The sequence below is a fragment of the Apium graveolens genome, chromosome 6 (assembly GCF_009905375.1).
Source record: "Apium graveolens cultivar Ventura chromosome 6, ASM990537v1, whole genome shotgun sequence".
Classification (NCBI taxonomy): Eukaryota; Viridiplantae; Streptophyta; class Magnoliopsida; order Apiales; family Apiaceae; genus Apium; species Apium graveolens.
The window spans coordinates 137,842,394-137,864,791 of NC_133652.1; the positions used below are offsets into that span (position 1 = coordinate 137,842,394).

Consider the following 22,398-nt stretch of genomic DNA (forward strand, 5'->3'; position numbering starts at 1 on the left):
CTGGTAAAAATTCACATCCAAAACTCAAAGGCATTGTGATCAAAGAAATGACACATACTGAAGCAACGTTGGCTAGATCACAACCACAGATAGATCCAAGATTCAAGGGTAAAGAAAAGGTTGGTGAACCTATCAAGATTTATATACCTCCTGAGGAAGAAGAAATTACTGATGAAAAGGATGATCTTGCTCTGACTTCAAGAAAAGTTCTTAAAATAACCTCTGACATGGCTCAAGTTGTTCAGAGTCAAGAAATTGTAAGTTCTGATATTCAGAAGAAGCAAGTAACCTCTGACAGAGCTCAAGTTAACTTGATATCAGAAAATAGATCAAAGACACTCCTACCATGATTCACTTCAAAACAGACTCAATCTTTGAAGACTACTGCAAGTGGTTTTGAAGCAAGAGTAGTTACTGGAAAGGAAGCTAGAGATAAAACTGGATTGGGATGTGCTGATGAAAGAAGAGTACACAACACTACCAATGATCCAACTTCCTTGAGTGAACCAGGTATTGGAGCAACTCCTGAGAGATTGAATCAACTGGAATCTCTACAGATGGTTTATCATACCTACTTGAAAGAATACATCATGTTGTATTTCATGACAGATGGTAGGGTTTATCATATAAGACAAAATGTCATTCCATTGAAGTATTTTGAAGAATTGGAGCATGTACTTTTCTTACTTCAAGTGGATGACAGAATAACAGAGACTGCTGCAAACTACTTAAAAGAACAGATTCAGAGACAGAAAAGGCTTTATTCTGTTAAGTCTGACAGCATATATGTTCCAAAGTACAGAAATCACAATGGTGATATTGTTGATATGAAGTCTAATACTGCACAAATCAGAACATATCTTGGTATTAAGGGACTTGAATTCAATCTGGAGTCTGACAAAGCTTATGTCATAAGACTAGATCAGGAGTTGAGAAAAGCAAAGATCAATGATCTCAGAGCTGCAATATTTCAAACTGGTGAAGATACTGCAGAGCTTAAAGATGTCAAAAGGAGAATGATTGATGAACTAAGATATGCTGAGAAATGTTTGTTGAAGAACTATCTCAGAACAACTCCTAACATCAGAGAGATCAGAAAATGATGAAGCCAAGTCGAAGATCTACAACTTCTTAAAAACTGATATTTATACAGACTGAAGTTGTTATCAGAAGTTGATATTGGTAAAAGCTTTAAGAACTGTAAGTTGTAGTTATCTAGTCTAATTCTCATGCATTTGTACTTAATGTTTTTGACATCATCAAATATCTGTTAAACTTGTATATTATGTTAATTTACAAGATGGGGGAGATTGTTAGATATATTTGATAATGTCATGGTTAATATGTTTTATGTTTAGCTTTCAGATCTTACTTGAACATGATAAATCAGTACTTAACTGTTGATCAGTACTTATACTGGAAGTCAGGACTTAAGGATATCAGTACGTATGTTATCAGGAGATAATCATCAGAAGATAGATATCAGAACTTAAGTGCTGAAGGACAATCAGATAAGGACAGTAGCTGATTAAAGGAAAGAAGATCAAGATAAACATAAGAAGAGATATGCATGAAGAAGGAATTCCGTAAAGAATGGAATACTTGGAAGAAAAGATATCTGATTGATATATTTTAGGAAGCAGAATTATATTCCATATCAATTAGCGATTATCTTGTAACTGTGTAGTATATAAACACAGACATAGGATTTACACTATAAGTGTTATCATTATCGAGAAGATTATTTATTGTAACCCTAGCAGCTCTCGTGATATTTTGTTCATCACTGAGAGGTAACAGTTCCATACTGTAACAGAGTTTATTGTTTCAATAAAGTTTGTTTTCTGTTACTTAAGTTCTTAAAGTTCGATTTGAGTGTACTATACACTGTATTCACCCCTCTACAGTGTGTGTGACATAACAGAAAGTACAAAGTTATTTATAATTTGTGTCATTTAAATATCTTAAATATGTTCGAAGAATTTTTATATTTATTTAATCAAAATATTTTTTTAAGCATTCTTAGGAAGCTTATTCATAACCTCAACTGTCAAGGGTACTTGTCCTTGTAAATAAATATTTTTACTTGGCCAACTTAGAAAATATAAATATCTATTTTTTTTTAGAAAAGCTCACTTTATCTTTACCAAAACTAAACCCCGACCTTCTCTGTCATATTCTCTCATAAGAACGATTAGACTAGTACACCTTAAAAGTTGAAGGTGATCAAAGCTTGAAATTGTAATATTAGGCGAAAAGATTCTAATTACTCCCACCGTCTTTTTGATAGATAACTTGAAATTGTAATATTAGGGGAAAAGATCCTAATTACTCCCTCCGTCCTTTTAATTTCTTATCAAAATAATTGGATACGGAGATTAAAAAATATGTTTAAAGTTGTGAAAAAGAGAAAAAAAAAAGTGGATAAAGTGGTGATACCCATTGATTTTTAATGTATAAAAGTGAGATGGTGGGTAAAAATAGTGTGAAAATGGAGGGAAAGTGGGGAAATGGAGGGATTCATGGACTATTTTTGATAAGTTTTGAAATGTAAAAAAATGAATACGACATCCAGAAAGGAAATAGTAAAGAAATCAAAAGGACGGAAATAATATACACTAATTTCCCACTTATTCTATTAAGGTAATTTACTTCATCATTATTGTCTTATTATTTGTTCTAGCATGACTCGAATATGTATTAGAGATAGTTGAGACGTTAATTCTAGCATTTAATTTGGTTAATTGATTGGAAATTTAAGATTAGCCAAGTTATTTCCAAAGTTGAATGGGGGCATAAATATTGAGTTTATTATATAGTAAACTAGGTGAAAAAATCGATATTCGAGCGCTCTGAAAATATTTTTTTAAAACCGACCAATGAAAATATAATAAAGATTAACTATTGACCCTGGTTAGAAGGAAATGTTTCATGCATTTATATGATGTATCGTAGAATTTTTAACTTATTAAATACTTCATAATATTAGTTTGTATAGTAATGTTACATGTTCTTAACTCTATTTTTGTCTTTAATTTTAAAACTGTATTAACAATAAAAAAAGTAACTTAAAGGCAAGGAATTCAAATGCTATTATATTTCCTAAATTAAATTTACTTGGAAACTCACAATCTTTTGAAGTCAATTAATTGTTTCCTAGATTAAATTTACTTGGAAACTCACAATCTTTTGAAGTCAATTAATTGTTCGCTTAGTGTAATTTCACTATAAATTTTGCACAAAAATGTTAATCAGGGGAGGAGACAACTCAATTTCTCACTTTTTTAAAAAAAAATCGATTGTCTTGAAGTGCCCGATATACATATACATATATATATATAAAAGAATTAATGTCTATATAAGTTAGAAATGTATTCTTTGCGTCACAAATTAAGGTCAAATCAATTTTGTGTATGAAGTACCATTTTTTCCCAATTTTATAAATCTAAACTTATTTCCTTGCTCATTTTTTGGAAGGTATTTGTTTTTCATATTTGAATATATAACTCTTGTGCTTCACCATGTCATTAGATTAGAGGGACTGCCATAAAATAGATCACCTGATGCCACGCTGACATAATGCTTCTCACCAGTAATATTACAGTTAGTAGAATTTGAGGAAACAAATAGCACAAAATTTATAAATATTATCCTACCAATTTCATCATTCTCAAACATAAATATACACATTTTTATTTCTCTATACATGCATTTGAGACTTTTAGTTCCATCATATCCACAGTAATTCCAAATCAGATTTGTTTTCCTGCACCTCTTAGATCTTTCATACAAATACCAAACATGGAGTATATAAATAGGTATCTTGAATAATAACATAATACAACTACCTAAAAAGACATAAAAAGGAATGTAACACCAAATAAAGGAAAACACAAATACACAATACAAAGCTACTCATATACCAATCACGTAATCAGCGCAAACCATAAATGAATTACTGCGCAATGCATCACCTGCATGAATCAACACTTGAACCTTTTGCCGGATTATAATCATATAGAAATACTAATTATTTAAAGACCTAGAAATTGTGGGAGGAGGCCAACCACATTTATGAGTGCAGTTTATAATTATGTTTAGATAGCCGGGGAGACATGTGATTAAGCAGAGCGTAACAAAATCTTGGTCACACTGTTTATTAACCATGTATGTTTCTTGATTTCCGCAACTAATCTGCTTTCAGAGCTCTTGATAATAGATTGTATATGAATAAAAACTAATTAGGTGCACTTTGATTACTGTAATAGAGGATGAAAGTTATAAGAGTACTTACAAGGAAGCTTGGCATATTAAGAAAAAGACTAACTTTGATTTTATTGTTTGGCACTTTGATTTTAATTGCTCTACCCGACAAGTATTATACATAAGAAACATAAAATTTGGAATTAGTGCAAATAAATTCAAATAAAGGACATATGAATAAAATACCACGAGATTTAACGGCTCAATCTCAGCTTTTTTATTGCACATCAGTAAGAGCACCAAGATGATCCCCAAAGCTCACATGCACCATTGTTGCGCCTGAATCTGAATCTTGATTAATATGAACATTTGGCATTCACACGTAACTGCATCTAGCCCAGACCTCTGAGAAGAATAAGTAAATGTTAGCACTTGCAAAATTATACTTATTAACGTAATACAACACCATATGAACTATTGTTAGCATATTAATAATAATTCCACATCTTTAATATATATTGTTAACATATTTGTGGCATTTCGGTGAACATGTGCCAATCTTTTCAGCATGTAGAAACTATTAGCACTTTATACATCTGAGGCTCAACACATTGTTGTGAATATATCCACTCACTACCAGTGAACTTAATTTGATAAATTGTAGTATCATTATCTCTTCCATGTTAAAATTTTAATATTAAGTATTTGAATAATATTGATAGAAATAAAATAAATCCTCCAGAATAAAATTGGAGGAGTTGCAAGTTTCCTATCATAACATATAAATCCAAGCTACAATTCTTCTAAAACTTCTTAATATGCAATAGTAGAATTATTAGGTCCAGGAGGAAAATTGATCAAAGAAAAGGATAATAGAGGTTAACACTTTCATAATTTGTGCACTATATTATATTTATAAAGTAGCTCATATAGGAGAGGCCGTCGGAGGGTAGTTAAGGAATTACTACCTTCTCATCGACCAGAACCAATATCATACTCATCAACCAGAACCAGTATCATACTCAACGACCAGAACCAATATCATATCCATGTTAAGCATGCTCTTATCCTTTTTGTTGACGGAATTCCATAGCCTGCAAATGCGTATCCTAATTAACCAGCCAAGTTGCAATTCTTCTTAAACTTCAATATTGGAAAGATAAGATAACTCTATAGCTGCTACATTAGTTTATAGCAAAGCTAATTTAATTACCACTTATGAACATACCATCACCGCGTGGAAATGGTTATAAGCCTCACAACTAAATCTTGAATACCACCCATTGTTAAATCAACAGGCACAACCAAATAAGCTAACAATCCAACAAAACCAAATAAGCTGATAATCCAACAATCCATTATATTAATGATAACCAACGAAATGATACATTACAATATAACTAACAATCCATACCAAGCTAAAATGCTTATCGATCATATAAATGGATGCTCATTTTTTGTGTCTCATTTTATATCCAGAAGATGACTCGGAAGATGAACATGTTCAAGGTAAAGGGTAAAATAACAACAAATAATCAAGCATAATCACCATAGAGAGGTAAGAGATAGAAATGGGAAAAAACATATCAATGAACAAACAATTCGAATATTACCCATTTTATTAGCTTGCATCGTGCAACGATTCACTGAACTCCGGTCAATAGATAATCTGAGAGTAAAGCTGTATTTGGAGAAACTAAATTGAAATTGTTGATTAAACACATATCAAAGAGAAAGAAAGTACTAAAATTCAAGGAATCAAAAACTCTTGGCAAATATAATTGAGTAGAGATTGATTTTTAATTGTAAATTATAAATGTAAATTTATATGTTAAATATAAGTTGTAATACACACACATGTGATTGGAAGCATCCGGTCGAAGCTGTAATGGTGCTTGCCAAACTGTAAGGTCGAAGCTGTAATGGTGCTTGCCAAACTGTAATATTGCTTGCGAACAATGAAATTGTGTATATGTAAGCACAAAATAGTGTAAAAACTCCAAGAAAATAAATAGAGAAAAGTGTTGGGAAAATGGAAGGGCTTCTATTCAGGAATCGGTACATTTGATACGAGGAATACAGACAGTTAGATCAAAATTATTATGAAAAAAGCTCAAGAAAGCAAAATTAGGAGAACTCGGGAATATAAAATCAGAGATTGTAAGTATTGCCACGTCAGCCACCTGTGATTCTCCTTTATATAGATATAGATATATAGATATAGATTAGGGATATAATTAAAAAGGGTGGAATTTGGATCATGGTCCATGGAGCAACCCAATTAGAGAATTAGGGTTCATGACCCAAAAATTGGGGGTTGTTGATTTGATGAATAATGGTTCGAATTGATGTTAGTGGGTAGCTTGGGTTTGGAAAACCGAATGAATTGGTGGGAGTTTGATGGTCCAAAAAGATTGCGAGGAGTCCCCACCACCATGGCCGTTTCCGGCGGTGGTGGCAGAGCTCGGCCGGGGTAAAAATGATGAGCAGATGGAAAGTGGATGGAGATGGGGAAAGAAATAGGAGGAGGTCCAGGTGAGTGTTTTGGGGGCCAAAACGAGGGAGAATGAGTGCGGTTGAGAGAGATGCCAAAGATGGAGAGAGAGCGGGAGAGGAGAGAAACGGGAGAGAAGAAGAGAAAGCGAGGAAGGAAAAGAAGAGGGGAAGATGATGGTTTCAAAATTACTGTTATTTTATTAAAAAAATTGCAAAATTACTTTTTAATTTGTAAAAATACTATTTTTCAATTTTTTTGCAAAAATATGATTTTTGGCAAATGGAATAACTGCATGCAATTTTTGACGAGTTTTTGCAGTTACATGCAACTCATTCAACTAGTTGAATATCTGTTTGATTTTGATTAATTCCGTATTTTTGCAAAAAAAAAATTGAAACATAGTAAAATCGTAAAAAAAATTAGAAAAAATAATATTTTTGGTAATTTCTCATGTTTAAATTGAACTTTATATAAATGGGTTATTTATGTTGGTTTGACTCTAAAAAAGAAAAAATTAACTTGATGGAAAAGTAATTTAAATTTGTTATTTACTTATCTATGAACCGGTTTACTATTAGCATCTCCAATGGTAAAATGCAAAATGGTTGGTTATAATGATTGACAATCACTATTTTATAAAAATTTTATCTAAGGATTTTCATATAAACTTCAATGGTATTATCTATATTATGATTATGAAAAATTATATATAATGGTTTTCTTGGTTGGTCAAATTTAGTCAACTAAAAATGATTGACTATAATTTTTGCTAAGGATATACATGGTTGGAATGTAATTTTTTTTAACATATTATCTAAATATGCCACATACTTGACACTAGTGATGTTCAAAAAATCCGATCCGGAAAAAAATCCGAAAAATCTGATCCGAAAAATAACCCGGTCCGGCCCGGCCCTCATGCCTAAAACATGCCACCTTTTTTCGTCAAAATCCGGCCTGGCCCGAAGCCCGAAAAGCCCGGTTTTTTAAAAGTCCGGATTAAAGTTCGGATAATTAAAAGCCCGGATTTGGCCCGGATTGAAATCAAATTTAAAGCTCGTTCCACCTAATTTCAGTCCAATAACTATTTAATTTTAAAATTATATTGCAGAACTCCATACTCTCTATCTATATTTTAACAAAAGTATCTAAACTTTACCTCCCTGTTTCACCTAATTTCTCACTATCTCTCACCTAATCTTCTCTTATTCTCCATCAATTCCCTCTTTCCAACTCACTAATTTTGTTTCCTTTTATGCTATACTCCATGTTCAGTTTCTTTTTCCTCCTTTTTGAATCTCTTTTAAAATATGTTTGATAGCATACTTGGGTGTATCTTTTTCATCATTAATTTTATAATCTGTTATCAAGTCAAACTATTCATGTTTATTGTTTAGTTTGTGATTATTTATTAATTTGTCAAGATTATTTTGCAATATGTTGGGGTTTATGTTGGATGAGATGAGAAGAGAGAGTGGTGGAGGAGATATTTTTAGTTTGTTGAATCGTGGGAGGTTGAGGAATTTTAGGTCGAATGGAAGGTGGAAAGGAAGGGGAAATTGGAAGGAAGGATCCGCTAGATGTGGCGCGGTTTAAGCCTGATTCAGACCGGTTTAAGTCCGGTCCAGCCCGCGGGCCTAAAACAGGCTGCATTTTTCCGTGATAGGCCCGACCAGGCCCGGTTATTTAAAAAGCCCGATCCGGATTTTCCTATAAAAAGCCCGGGCTTTTTAGACCCGGATCAAAACCCGACCCATCAGGCCTTTGTGCATCTCTACTTGACACCTAAATACCAACTAGGTTATTTACCTAAGGGTTTTGTAGCATTGGAGATTCTCTAGCTTGTGCTTCGATACGGTTTTTAAAAATAATGTTCCCTTTTTTCTTTTTGTATTCCTTGTCTGAATCTTTGCCATTCCGAAATTATGAATAATAAATAAATATAATAAATCAAGAAGTTTAAAAATCATTCTCTCGCTAAACATGTTTACTTTAATGAGTCGCTTTCTCATTATTCACAAATCTAATGTCGTAAAAATATATTATTTATTAGTCAATAATCAATGTAATATTTTTTTATTTAATAATATAAATTTTTGAGAAAATTATAAAAATAGACTGAAACGATATGAGAGGCGGCACCTCACTTCACCTCCCTCGCTTTTTCATTTACATAGGTATAATATAATGATGTAGTGATTTTAAAAAATATCGAGTAAAAATATTTATAAATGCTCGTCTTTGTAATATTTCATTAGCTAAAAATTATAAAAATCAAGAAATTATAATATAATAAGTTGATTTTAGGAGAAAGATGACTAATAGTATTAAAAAACTAGGAGAATATTCAGATGGTAAATTGATTTAAGGAGAAATGAGAACTTTTATGAGAATAGCATGGTAGTAAGTTGATGTCAAATTATTTCAATGAAAAATGTTGTAGAAATCTTAGCAGAATATTACGAATAATGATAAATATTTATAGATACTTGTCATTGTAATATTTCATAAGTTAAAATTTTTAAACACAAAATTAAGAAAAATATATAATATAATAAGTTGATTTTGGGAGAAAGAAATTTAGAAGGAATATCAAGATGATAGGTTTATTTAAAGAGAAGGTAGAAATTTTAGAAGAATATTATGATGGTGAGTAGATTTCAAAAATATTAATGAAGGATGTTGTAAAAACTTTAAAGATTTATTTAAAGAGAAAGTAGAAGTTTTAGTAGAATATTATGATGTTAGTAGATTTCAAAAATATTAATAGAAGATGTTAGGAGAATATTACAAATGAAGATAATATATTTAGGAGAATATAATGTAATTATAGTTTTTGATATCTATTAACTCAAAAAATTGAGAAATTAGAAAAATCAAATGAGATGATTTGAGAGCCGGTACCTAAACGCGCCCGTCTTCTAATTTATATAAGTATATTGATTGATTGATTGAGTAGTAAATGGATAATTTATTAATTTGAATAAAATAAGAATTTTATTTTTAATGAAGGATACTTAAAGATTATTTAATTATGTGGCTAATAATTATAATTTTGTGAGAAGTTAATGGTTTAGATTGAATTAGCTTTATAACCCGTACAATGTACGTGTGTATACTTCAGATTGTGGTAATTGAAACTGTTTTCGCTGTAATTTTTGACGATATATTTATGTTGTTACCTAGTGGATGGATAATTTATTTGTTTATGCATATGAGGCATTCACAGAAAGTAATAATTTATGTTCGCATTTTTTTTTGTCACTTCATAATTAAATAATATTTGTAATATGTTAATGCTTATAAAGTAAAAAACATACAAGCGATTATGTGTGTCTGATGTTTATCAATCTCTCTAAATATAAAATAATTATTAATTTATTTTTTAATTATTTAATGTGTTTATGTGTTAAAAATGTGATTTATGAGTCTTTTTGTATAGGCGATCGACGTTAGTATTGTAAGTTTATATGATACTCTCCGTCCCATTAACTTTTTATTTTTGGATGTTTCAACAGATTGTTAAAATCTTCTAAAATTACATATTATCTTTATAATGGCTCCAAAATTTAACCCTGATTTTTTAATTTTTCTTCAACATAATTCATTTTTTTTAATGTATGTTTCTAACAACGATGTTAACAACCTATGAGACAGTGGGAATATATGATATATGTCATAGAATGTTTAATAGTAACGTATAAATTATACATATCTGCATAAATAGTTTATTTTATTTTTCATTTTATTGAATTTAATATAATATTTCGTCATTTCATTATGTTGGAGGACGAGATTAGATTGATGACAAATAAGAATATACGAATATGTATATGTAATATGCGTGTGTATGTCCTTGTATTAATTTTTATATATATATACATATATTGTATGTGTATGTATGTACACAACAATTGATATTTTTTAATAAATAAATGACGAAGTGAATTAAATATTATATAGATTTTAATGTAAGGGTATAATTGTCATATGAACTAATTTGCCCAAAAAAAACCCCTAAACGATGGTAACAACCGATGAGTATATGATATATGTCACATAATTATTAATAGTAAAGTATAAATCATACATATATGTATAAATTTTATTTTATTTTTTTATTACATATAATTCAATATAATATTTGGTCATTTCATTGTGTTTGAGAACGATGATAAAATTGAAGACAAATAAGAATATATGAGTATGTATCTATGTATGTGTGTGTGTATGTGTGTGTGTATGTATGTATGTGTGTAGGTATATATATATGTATGTATGTATGTATGTATGTATGTATCTATATACATATATATGTATGTATGCATGTATGTATGTACATATGTATATATGTATGTGTGTAAGTATGTATGTATTCATGTTTTAATATATATATATATTTATTTATTTATTTATCGTATATATGTATTAATGTATATATGCACATATTAATTTTACAATAATTAAATATTTTTAATAGATGAATGATGAGGCGAAATAAATATTATATAGATATTAATGTGGGGGTATAATCGTTATATCTCTTCGATATATAATAGGAGAACAAGTGAATAATTAATGAGATTAAAAAGTCTTATAAAAAATGTGTTTTATGAGAATCGAACTCAAGATATTTCATTAACATATACAACCTTATACCACTACACCATAATGTCACATGCGTTTTTTATCATACACTTAATATGTAAGTGTGCTAAATTAATATTTTATTTAACTTTAAAGATAATTACTGGAATTACGCAAAAAAAAAATATAGTAACTTAAATAGTTGTACAGTTAATTTTAAAGAATTAAATTTCGGATACAAAATTAGACATAATACATAAATGAATTATTATCTTATTTATTAATCTTTTTTAGTTTAAAAATGTATCTCATATATTTTTAACATATTTTATTATTATAAAAAGTAATTAAAATGTACATATATAACTTTTAAAGAAAATATTGAAAATAAAATCGCTTATATATAAATAATCTATAATGGTATTACATATTTAGATGAATTCAAATTATAATGAGTCAAAGTATTTTATTTTATTTCGAATTTGAAATCAGAACTTGGCCCATTCTTCAAAAAATACTCGAAATTTGACTACATGACCCGGCCAAAAACCATCGTCACATTCTACCTTTAGTAAATTTAAATTACAAGTTCGGAGAGAATATCTTACCAATAATGTGAAATTTTTTAATATCTTATGTTAATATAAATTAATGTGTTTGATGTGTTTATAAGATCAAGTCAATTGATAATTTATATTAAAATTACTAACTTCACTGCTAGCGCATTATTATTTTTTGGACTTGTCCCGATTTTAAAAATATTCGAAATTTGATATGAGATCTCATGAGATTTTTTAAAACTACGATGATATATTAAATCGATTTATTTTTCATTTATTACTTTAAAAAACTAGATTTTTAAAAAGAATTCTTCTAGATAAATAATATTCATTGATCAAGATAATATTGTACATATATTTTGAATTATTTTTATATTTTGAATTATTCAAATAAAAGTTATATCTATACTATATTGTAACATTTGATTCAATGCATTTTATACTATTTAAAAAATATATATTGTTCAATAATTCGAATAAATTAACCAGTTCAACTGATATTTATAAAGCTTTATCAAATTGAAAAATATTTATTTTAGGAGAATATTATACAATGTTATCAAATTGTTATATGAAGAAATATTAGAGTAGTAATGAAAGGACCTTAAAAACGGTTTAAATAACAATATAATTATATTTTTCCTTCGAATCCTTGAAAAAAAATCATGAATATCAATAATAAGTCTTTATAATATATAATTTATTTTTATGTTACAACCATGATTGATACTCAATTGCGAAAAACTATAGATTGTTTGTCAATAATAATATGAATACCTTATAAAAAATATTTGCAATTTATGTATTACATAATTTTAATTTTTGAATAATTATAAATGCATGTTATTTAAATAATCATTTGTCTCACTAGATGTTAATAGTGATTATATATGTACATAAATCAGATATTTAGCATATAAATAATTGAAACCATCGTAATTTACAAAGAAATGTAACATACGATAATTTACATGCTGACACACACACATATAACTTAATGTTACTTTGGTAATCATAGTGTAAATAAAAAACTAATATTTTTCCATGCATACATACGTTGAATATATTTTAGTATGTTTACAAATAAAAACTAAAATAATCAACTATTAACATATATGATTATAAGTTTTTATTTGTAAACATACTAACGGTAGTCTACATATTAAGTATAATCGTTTCGTTTTAAACGACAACCCTATTTATATTCATTCATTAAATACAAATTATACAACACAAACAAGAATATATGTATATATATATATATTATTTAATGAGTTATATTTGAAATACTGTGTAATTTGGTATTGTTTTTTATTAAAATAATATACATTGATAAACAATCAACTTGTATTTGATATACGTTAGACATTGTACAAAATTTACAAATAATAAAATAATTAAGAACATTATAATTGCATTGAATAAAAAAAATTAGAAAATGACCCGTGCCTCGCACGGGTTATTATGCTAGTTAATTACATTTCTCATCAAACCCCCGTGTTGTTGAATTATATGTATATATAATAAATTATAAATTTTATCGATTAAATGTATACAAATTCACGAGTAACTCGATGAGATAATAATTATACTCTTGAATATTCAAATATTTTACCCTTTATGGAGAATACTTAATTTAAGATGAAATATTTATAAAAATTGTTATAGTCACACACACACACTACATATATATATATATATATATGAATATGTTTATCAGTAAATATTTGGAGAGTTTGATTCGGTAATAAACTTATTTAAATTTTTTAATTTTGATTGTGTATTATTGATTTTTGTTTATAATTATATGCCAAGAAATTGGTAATCTCGGGATAATGGAATTTTGTTGCGAATACCGTGTACATCGGATGAGAGACAAGTTTATTCCGCTCTCCCTTACCTCTGTCAAGTATTTATGGTTTTTAATTGAGAATGTGATATAAAGTTGGGTATTATGTATTGTCTCGAATGGTTTTGTTATTGTTCTTTTAAACCCACAAAGTTGTGATTCGTTTAATTATTTTTCCTATGTAACAAAATTAATGTGAAATTTATTTATTCGAAGACTAGAGTTTTTATTCGTTTTAATTATCACTTATGGTCGAGTACTCCTTAAGGGGTTGATTATTTTTCAATCAACCCGACCTTCATTTGATTCTCGATTATTCTCATTTATCCAAGAAAAATCATCATTATTGATAACGTGATCGAGACATTGTTCATGCCGATAATTTATTTCGTTTGATAATGGGTTAATTGTTCAAACCAGATTAAAAAATATTTTTTCAATACTTTTTCAAATTTCATGTTAAATGAATTGTGATAATCATCGGAAAATTCTTTCATCTGTACTGGTCAATATGGGAGTACCCATTATTTATTTATTATTTACCCGAGATGCGAATATTGTTTATTTATCGGATTGTTTGTGGTCGTGGTTTCAAGATGGAACTCGTTTTTAATGCTAGCAAGTGTGTTGGGAGTTTTTACGACATGTTGTGATCGGGCGAGCGTAAGATATGTAGGAGGATGGTACGTAGTGGTAGTTGATCGTATCATTAATGTATGGGGTGAAAATATGACCAATAATTCTCGTGACTATTTTGGAATCAAGTGTCAATCTGCTTCTCGTTTACTTGTATATCAACAAATATGATTCAGATGTGAAATTGCTTACAGTTTGAATATTGAAATCATATATGAATATGATTTGAGTAATAAGTTTGAATAAATTTGTTGAGCATTTAGATGTTCACCCTTACTTTTATGAATATTTGGCACAATCAAAGATGAGGAGAAAAATCGTTCAGCGAAACATATGAATAGAATGGGAAAGAGCCATATCAAGATTGAAAGTTATCAGCTTCACATTGCCCGATGAATGATACCAAACTAAATATGAGCTTTATTTGTACTATAATAAGATCAGAATTTGTCATCTTTTGATTTTACCACGACATTATAAAAGTGTAACTAAGTGAGTATGTAAATTCGATTATGAGATCTGTGGAGTGGTAGTCCACTGTAGAAGTATTTTGTGAATATAAGTCTTGCAATAATACAGGTTTATTGAATGGTAATGTGATGACTTAGATTCACAAGATGACTTAGCAAGTTATATAACGAATATGTACTAATTTTTTTGATTTCGAATTGACCAATAGGTCTGTAGGTCGGGTTATAAGAAACCCGGTTGGTTATAAAGACAAGAAAATGCTCTATAGAAAGAGTACTTTTGTAACTCAACCATTTCCAAAACCTATATTTGCTATTATGTTAAAATAAAAAATGATATAGTAAATATATTCTATTAAAATTAGAATTTTTAATTAATTATGGTTAATGAGTTAGGTATAAAATAATACATAAGGAATTTTTTAATATAATATAATTGGTCAACAATTTAGTAGCGCTATCTGATTGGTTTAAAATAATTCATAAATCTCTAATCATTAACCATGATTAGTGAGTTAGGATTAAAATGGTAAATACATATTTTTTTCATATAATGTGTTTGGTCGAACATTTAAGAAGTGCTCTCTAAATGGTTTAAAATAATTCATAAACATTTGATTGGTTAACCGCATACCTGGGTAAACTTATGTATTATAAAGAAAGATTAGTGGTTAATTAGAATGATTGGATAACCCAAGCTGATTTATGACATGGTTAAAAATCCGAAAAAGAACGATATTCATGAGTTCTGATTGGTCGAAATTGAAATACCCGTTTCCGATTGGCCAATAAAGAGAAAAAAAAATCCATGATTGCTATTGGTATTTTGCATTATTGTAAAGAAAGATTTGTAAGTAATGGTAAAATGTCAAAAACAAATATTTTGAATTTGAATTAAGGATAAATATATATATAATAATTACATTAATTAGTGGTTAATTAGAATGATTAATGGCTAACCCAAACTGGTTAATGTCATGTTAAAATTGAAACAAGATAAATTTTCGTGAATTATAATTGGTCGAAATTAAAATGCTCGCTTCTGATTGGCCGAAAAAGAGGAAAAAGAAACCCTAATTGCTAACTACGTGATGTGGTAGACTAAGCTATTACAAAAAAAATTAAGACGCCTTAATTGTCATTTCCAAAAAAGTAAAAGAAATCACGCTGACAGATTATGAATTATGCTGACAAATCGATTCACGGATTATTACAATCTAATTCATAAATATTATAATAAAAGATGTTTCAAACCTTCGAGCCGAACTATTGTATTCATGATTTTAGTTTATTTATAAACAGAATCTTGGAATTGTGTTAATACTCGACTATTTATAAATCAAATGAAATCGAGCCAAAATAAATTTCAAGACGAATACCAAACTGTTCGTGAGCTAATTTGACAACTTTTGCTACATTACATGTCATTCTATAAATATAACGATTTCATGAAAAGATTAGATATTGTAAAATCTTCTTTTATTAGGGTTGATAAGACACTACACGCGAAATTGACGGTAACCCAATGTCTTCGTTCAACTTCTGTGATCTCGTATTAAAGTTTTAGTATAAGGTTGTTATATTAATGGCATAGGTATGTCAAATGAGATTTATGTATTTTAGAATATGTTATAGTGTTGGCCGTGTTGATATATGTTAGGCATGAATTAGTTTATATTATTGCGATTAATACAACGTTATCTAATCGTTGTCGACTTTTATTATCTTTTTCCATATACTAATTCAATAATTATATTTATTATTTTCTACCCCGGACTTTTATCTGATATGATAGGTTAGAGACCACATCGAAATCAATTGGATCCATAGCTTTTGCCGGCAAGCACACATCCTGATACTCTATGTGATCAACAGATTTTGTGCCGAATGGTGTTATGTCAAGTCTAAAAAAAACCCATCTTTGGTCAAGTTAGTAAATTTGATACATATTGGTTGTTGAATTAGACTTACAAAAAAAATTAAATACATTTTATTGATATAAGACATTACAAGCATTCTGTCTTATTGATCAGTTGTTTTCGTCGAACTCGTAATTTAAATTAACTAAACCTATAAAGTGAATCAGTTTACATAGCCAAAATATTTTACAAAAAATGGACCTGATTCCGAATTCAAATTAAGCTGAAAAATTTCAAAGTATTTAATTTTAAAAAAAATCGGGTGAAACTATGGTTTTGGATTCAACTAAAATACATAAAGGATTTATAGTTGTAATCTACACATATATATAATGATATGTTAATGTATTGTATTTGAACTTATATTTAAATTATATATAATGATATATTAATGTATAGTATTTGAACTAATATTTAAATTCAGTCTGTTAAAATTAACTACACAAATAATTCAATAATTACGCTAAAAGTTAAATAACCTTATTATTAAAAGACACTCACATGTTATATGTACGATGAAAAACATAAGTGATAGTTTGTTGTAGTGGTATAAAGGTATATTGTTGAATGAGTAGACTCAAGTTCAATTCCCAATAACAATATTTTTTAAATAAAGTAAACACAAGGGCAAATATGTCATTTCAGATGAATAAAATGTCTCACAAATATAATATTAGTTGTACTATGTTTTAAGTATACTCTTCTAAAAATCAATAAAGTAAACACAAGGGCAAATCTGTCATTTCAGATGAATAAAATGTCTCACAAATATAATATTAGTTGTACTATGTTTTAAGTATACTCTTCTAAAAATCACTGATTTTACCAATTAATCACCCGATTAATCGTTTTAATATAATCCACCAATTCGATTTTATAATCCGATTAATTACTGCAATTTTTTGTTAAATTAATATTTAATTTAATAAATTAATTATTTTAGTATTTTATTAAACACCAATTAATGCTCCGATTTAAGATTTAAAGTAAATTAAAATTTAAATAATATTGAATTAACAAATCTATATATTATAAATTGTTGGATAACCCTTTCCTAAGGTTTGGTATCCATATTTTGTTTCGGATATGATTTTTAACTTAAATTTGACCAACTGGACTATCCATTTTTAGGTTTGGTATTAATATTAGATTTATAAAATACCCATGTACTTATTATGACCTATTTTAAATATAGAAACTTTGCAATACAATTTTAAATATGAATTGTGTTATTTATAGTAAGTTTTTTTTTTAAAATCACTTATGGTAAGTTCTTAGTACAAATTTGAAGTATAGTTTAAATTTTAACAAATCTATTTATATAAATAATCTCATAAAATATATAACATAAAAATAACATATGTAACGAAAGTAATTTTTAAATAAATTTATTATAATATGTAGATGCCATACACTTATTATAAAGATAATTTAATCTTTCATAATCATACTATTCAATTTGAATTATAAATTTATTTATTTATTTTATTAAATAATTTTTGAGATTCCGTGCTATAAACTAGTATCCATAAAAAGGCCTGCGTTCCGCGGGTAAACCCGTCGCTTGGACGGAATTATTCTTACCGCCGCCGCCGCCACCGCCACATAACAAATTGCAGCTCAACCAGGTCTCTCCCCTATTTACAAATTCATAAACTACTTTTGTTATCATCGTTATAATTATATTTACGAGTTATAGCTTTAGTATCTTTTCTCATTCTTTTTGGTAAAACATACACAAATGTAGTCAAGTGAATGTACATGCATTGGTTTTGTAACTTTTGTTAGCCTTTTGACTCTGTTTATTTTTCTAGGTAATCTGTATACTCCTCCACTTCATTTATAATGTTCTTTATAGGTTTTCTTTCTTAATATGCGAAAACTAATTTTAGAGTATCAAGTGATAAATGTGCATGTGTAGTAGTAATGCTTGCTTGAGTAGGATATAGCTGTTTATAGATATGATTCAATCAGGATTCTTGTCATTAATTTGTATAATGACTTCGCAGAATTTTGTTAAGTAGGCTCTTATTGTCGTATGGTAGGTAGGAGAATTGGAAGTAGCTTTTTGAATTAGGTACCAGAATTTTACCAGTTCCAAAAGAGTGATTTTTAATGACATTACCAACCCTCTGTTTTTTCCAGAAAAATTACACTCCCACTTCATTGCGCATTAATTTACTTTTTTACTTAATCTAGTAAAATAGGGATCCATTAATTTACTTGCGCGTCAATTCTTGTAAAGTTAAGATTATAGAATAATGGACATTGTAGTGTTAATACCTCTGCTCTCTGCATGATCCCAGTGCGGAGAGGAATTGCTAAACTTGTCACTGGCCCATGTTTAGGGTATAGGTATGAAAAGAACAATTACCATTAGAATGTTCTGGCTTGTTGCAGTGATCAGGCCGGAATGTGCTCTGTAATCTTAACTTGGCGATGTCTCTTCACGAATAATAATATGGTCTAAAGTCAGCTGATGTTGCTGAAAGGAATCAGAAGCTCGAAAGCATCTTAAATTATACAACTGTAAATGTCACATTACATAGAGAGTAAAACCACAAAAAGAATGAAGCTGTAAAATGATAAGAAGTTCTTCATGTGTGGCAATGGCTGGGGAATGGGGTTGGTACTGCAGTTGAATGGCAGTTTGTTGGAGGTGATATTCTCACCTTTTTTAACCTCTCTTTTGAAACATCTTGTTGACTTACAATCTTTGGCTGCTTTCTACCAAAATTTTGTGTTTCATTCCTGGTCTGGCTGTCATCTGGTAAGTGAAATAAGGAAAAAACTGAATCTGCACTGGTTAGTGTGCATTCTTTGAATGAGCTCTTAGTCAGAGCTCCGTCTGCAGCTAGTGTAAGCTATTTTAATCGTCTTTAAATATATCTCACTATGCAAGCTCCGATACCATGCTATCTAAAAAGAGTGAACGACTGGACTAGGTTTTACATTAGGTCTGATGCACCAAGGCACTAATACATTTTTCACAGTAACATCTGAAAAAGTAAAAGGGTAGTTACCCCACTACTACATGTACGGTGTAAATGACATACCCTTGAGTTTTGAAGTATTCGACGAATAAATTGCATAATGAAGTACTAGTCACCAGATTTATGTATCTTTTTTTTTTAAATCTTAAATGCATGAATTAACTTAGCTCATGTCAATGGCAACATAATTTTATTATTCTGTTAATGTCTAAATAAGTTGAAGGTAACAGCATCATTGTTAAATTTTATACAGTATTGTATACAAATGTATTTAAGAAGCCTTCTTGTAATGCAGTGGACTTTGGGGTTTAAGATCTCAATGGCGATGTCAGATCTTTCATTATTGTGGAGGGAAGGGATAGTACTGGAAAAAAGTGGGAACAGTTCTGGTGAAGAGGCATTCCTGAAAGTCTTTGATATTAATGTAGACCAGGACTCTCTTGATGCGACTCATGAACGGATAGTTCTTCCCCATGGGATGAACCTTATGTGGGTCAAGAATTTGAATCTGAGGCTGCCTACATGCATTCTATAATGCATACGCGACCTGATTTGGCTTTGTCATCTGCGTGACCTGATTTGGCTTTGTCATCTGCGTGAGTAAACTTTCTCGCTCAATGCGTAATGGGACTGCCATTGGTTGTGCTCTTTAACACCCGACAGATCGTCAAGATTTAATATATGATCAATATTCGGTCAGTTTTGTTTGCCATTGTTAGCCTATTAGTTATTATATGCTTTTTGGTTTTTGAAGATGCAGTTACTTTCTTAAATGGCTATGTTTAGACTTTGCTAAGAATTTTAGTTCAAGCTTACCGAGTGTGGTACATAATGTTGATTTTTGAATAATAGATCATACCTTTTCTAGAGTATCTTTTCTAATTTCATTAATTCCTTTAAGAGACCTCGAATGTAAATACATATGCTTTGATGAGATAAAATCATGTAATTTTTTCAGGTAATTTGTTACAAATATTGGAATGATAAGTGAATGCAAATCTCTGGTAAAATTCGGGACACGAATTTAGAATAGTGAGCGAGGACGTGTCACATGTTTAAAATGATCTTTATTACTAATGTAGAAAGTAGCAAAGGTTACAGCTCATTATAAAGAGATTTGAAACCTAAATTCCCAGTATAACAATCTTTTGTTAATGTTCTTAGATACTTAAATCTCTCAAGTCCTCTGGTTTGATATCGAGATTCGCCGTTTTTAAAAGCGGCCTTTGTAGATACAATCAAGATCCTTAGGATCTCTTTTTAAGGTGTCTTGTCTTAGTTTTCTTTCCTGGAAAGAACTCGACTTTGTTGAGTTTTGATATATGTTGAGGAGTACCATAACAATTAAGTAGGCAGATGCCGCGGCATCAAGTGCCTGTTTAGCCAATGTCCAAAGTTACTTCTTTTAATTGGACGTAAAGACTACGTGATTTCCAGAGCTGAGAATTTATGTGGAAAAAACAAGATTTTTAGTACATATGATTCATCTAATGTAATGTATTGTTATTTACATGCATGCTACTCATATCCAACTGCATTAGATTTTCAGAAATGTCTGAAATTGGTTATTTTTTGTTTATAGTTGCGTGGATGACAAATGTAATAGTAGTTTTAAATTTATCTCCTTGTTGCTGGAAAGTCATTGTAAATCATTGTCTTGATATGAGAATGCACCAAAAGAATATCTTTTATTTATAATGCAGAATGAGCATGATCAAATTGAAGAGCTACCCCAGCAGCTGGCTATGGAGAGAAACGAGCATGTAGCAAGGGAAGGCATTTGAAACTGATATTCGAGCACATTGAGGAGCATAATGAATTGCTGGCAAGTAAGATAATTAAAATAAGGATAATAAGTGACAGTGCAAGAGAAGTGGAATGTCAAGAGCAAGAAAATGTAAATAGTTTTTATTAGACTTTTGATGAAGGATAATAAGGATGTGGTTGAGAAAAGACTGATATAAGATAAATTTTCTAGTAGGTTTATCTGCATTTGTAATATCTAACTTGATGCAAAATCTCTATGTCATCACAGTTATGCATTTGAATGGAAGGGACAAGATCGATTTTGGGTGCAGTGGCACGAATTATTATTTTTGTCGGAGGACTCAGTTAAAAAATATTGTATTTTTCCTTGAAATGATAATCATATTCCTTTCCACCTGTCTGATTTATGAAAAGATTTGTAATGAACATGTTTGAATTTTTCTGCATAAATGGCAAAATAAAGTTAAAAGCTGCAAAGCAAAGATACAAGTTGTGCAATCTTGTAGATATTCAGATTGTGGTAGTTTCTGTTTTTCTCTATCTCAAATTTGTCTCAGCTATCTATGCTGCAGGGTCAAGCGTTCAAATATATATAGCTTACAAGACATTCCCATCATGCAAAATGTTTCTTTCTTAGCAATACAGTTCAACATGACCTCTCTACATTCAACTAGATTTCAAGTCTGGAAGATTATTCTCAATAAATTTCTTCTCCGATCGTGATCAATGCAAATTAATTGAAGTTCCTTAAATCAAGTTAATAAAGAAATTTTGGCATTCTGATGAAAGTTTCAAAATATACCTTTTAAAGAAATTTAGAGGTTAATGAACATGTTTTTTGGTTCATTAGTTTCTTAGAACACATTTCGAACTCTTGAGAACAATCTGATTGAATGTTTAGGGTGAAAGAAACTTGT

At 29.3% G+C, this 22,398-nt stretch overlaps 2 long non-coding RNA genes across 8 annotated transcripts; one reads left to right on the forward strand and one right to left on the reverse strand.

Moving 5' to 3' along the window:
- Nucleotides 1–4,310: 4,310 nt before the first annotated feature.
- On the reverse strand, nucleotides 4,311–6,875 carry LOC141666914 (uncharacterized). Of its 5 annotated transcripts, none has more exons than XR_012552414.1 (4): nucleotides 6,061–6,875; nucleotides 5,817–5,884; nucleotides 5,172–5,516; nucleotides 4,311–4,608 (listed from the first exon to the last, which is right to left on the reverse strand). It is a non-coding gene; the product is annotated as an uncharacterized LOC141666914 (long non-coding RNA). The 5 variants fall into 5 exon arrangements; XR_012552413.1 differs by having other exon boundaries at nucleotides 5,172–5,297; nucleotides 5,817–5,899; XR_012552411.1 differs by having other exon boundaries at nucleotides 5,817–5,899.
- An 11,376-nt stretch (nucleotides 6,876–18,251) lies between these two features.
- LOC141668115 (uncharacterized) lies at nucleotides 18,252–21,930 on the forward strand. Of its 3 annotated transcripts, none has more exons than XR_012552930.1 (4): nucleotides 18,252–18,349; nucleotides 20,010–20,409; nucleotides 21,418–21,611; nucleotides 21,750–21,930. It is a non-coding gene; the product is annotated as an uncharacterized LOC141668115 (long non-coding RNA). The 3 variants fall into 3 exon arrangements; XR_012552929.1 differs by adding an exon at nucleotides 19,122–19,380 and having other exon boundaries at nucleotides 18,272–18,349; nucleotides 21,418–21,930; XR_012552928.1 differs by having other exon boundaries at nucleotides 21,418–21,930.
- Nucleotides 21,931–22,398: the final 468 nt, after the last annotated feature.